The sequence below is a fragment of the Chaetura pelagica genome, unplaced genomic scaffold (genome assembly GCF_000747805.2).
Source record: "Chaetura pelagica isolate M959 unplaced genomic scaffold, ChaPel_1.0 scaffold2261, whole genome shotgun sequence".
NCBI lineage: Eukaryota > Metazoa > Chordata > Aves > Apodiformes > Apodidae > Chaetura > Chaetura pelagica.
Window position 1 is genome coordinate 14115 of NW_009952043.1, and position 1820 is coordinate 15934.

General features: G+C 54.6%; 1 protein-coding gene across 1 annotated transcript in view; it reads left to right on the forward strand.

Annotated features, from left to right (window-relative positions):
• PIP5K1A (phosphatidylinositol-4-phosphate 5-kinase, type I, alpha) overlaps window positions 1-1820 on the forward strand; it is a gene marked incomplete at its 5' end in the record, with an annotated part of 12512 nt that overhangs the window by 4625 nt on the left and 6067 nt on the right. The window lies entirely within an intron of this gene.

Genomic DNA, 1820 nt, shown 5'->3' on the forward strand with positions numbered 1-1820 from the left:
GGGGGGCATCCCAGCCCGGAACGCCAGGGGGGAGCGGCTGCTGCTCTACGTCGGCATCATCGACGTGTTGCAGTCCTACAGGTGAGGGGCAGTTGGTGACAGCAGCATCCCACCCTGGGGAGACCCCTCCCCAGCACTGCCTGCTCCTGCTGGCTTGTCAGGATTGGCGTTCCAGAAAAAGTTAAAGACACAAATCAACAGAGGTTGTTTTATTAACCTCTTTCTGTTTTCTTCAAGTCGGGCATTTTGGGATCAATTTCCAGGTCTTGCTTCACTCTGCTTCATGTTCCCAGAATATGAAGTGGTTTCTGGGTGCCATGGTGGTTGGACACGGGCACTGTGTGGGAAGTAGCAGGGAACAAACCAGTGGTGGCCTTAAATGGCCATAACCACTTCTCCCTGTAAAGAGAAAACCAACTGTAAGGTTTGTCTTTTCTGCTATTGACAGGAAAACGCAGCGTGCAGGGGTCACAGGGGTAAAGTCTCTGTTAGATGTCATTGCAAGTTGGCTGCCCTGATTGGTTCTGCCTTTGAAACTCTCCCCTTGGGAGGTTGATCCCTGCAACCAGCCCTGGAGTCTGTGGGAACAGCCTTAGAAACAGGGGACAATGAGGAGGATTCAAAGCCCAAATGGGCTGTTTTTGGGGTGCCCAGTTCTGAGCCAGCGTGTTGTGATACAGACCTTGGGGACCTGGTGTGCAAGTTGTTCTTGATTCTTCCCATTCTCAGGTTTGTCAAGAAGCTGGAGCACTCTTGGAAGGCCCTGGTACATGATGGGGTGAGTAGGAAAAGGTCACTGTTCAGCTTGTTTAGCAAGCAAACCAGAGTCCTGTTAAGCTGTGCTGGGCCTGGGATCCTGGGCTTCTGTGTTTGCCTCTTGCCAGCTGCTCATCTGGTTCATTCATTGATTGCTTTGTGTGTGGAGCTCCTGAGGGACACAACCTGTGTCCAGGGCTCTCAGCCTGGGAGAAGCTGCTGGTGTAACCTGGACCAGTGATGAATTCAGGCTCCCAGGTGAATTAATGTTTGTCCCTTGGGCTTCCAGGACACTGTCTCTGTGCACAGACCCAGCTTCTACGCCGAGAGGTTCCAGCGGTTCATGTGCAACACAGTGTTCAAGAAGATACCACGTAAGTACCTTTGTTGTGCCCTTGGCCATCACCAAAGCCTCCTGGCTTATCCCTGCCCAGGGAGGGGCTTTGGGAAGGTGGGCAAGAGCATCCAAGAGCTTTAGGAAGTGATTTGTGCTGTCACCTCTTCCTTCCTCCTGGATGCCTGACAGATGTGACCTTATAGGAGCTGTTTCATCCACCAGCTTGTTCCTTCAGGGCACAACTCTCACTGGGAAGTTGGGTTTTCCTACTCCTTCCTGAATGCATTAGGAAAGAGAATTTTGTTGGTTTGTGTCTTTCCAGTCAAGCCATCCCCTTCCAAGAAGAGCCGCTCGGGCACCGCGGTTCCGCGGCGGAGCTGCCAGGGGGGAGTCCCTGCCCAGCCCCCCCTGGGCTGTGAGACCCGGGCACAAGTGACAGCAGAGGTGGACGTGGAGCAAGGTTGGTGCCTGGGAAAAGCCAGGGGGGTTGTGGAGGTGGGGAATTCTTGGCTCCAGTGTCTTCATGGGGTCTTTCAGCCTCATCCAAGCATCCAACGTGGCCCCTGCTGCCCTGGGAGGGGCTGGGCTGGGAGCAGAGCTGCCTGCAGGGCTGGTTCCTTAGGGCTTGGGCATCTTAGGTGGGATCCAGCACGGATCCTCACCCCTTGGCTAGTGTGGGAGCTCCTGCCACACCAACCCCAGTTGTGCTGGTGGTGGAACAGTCTGG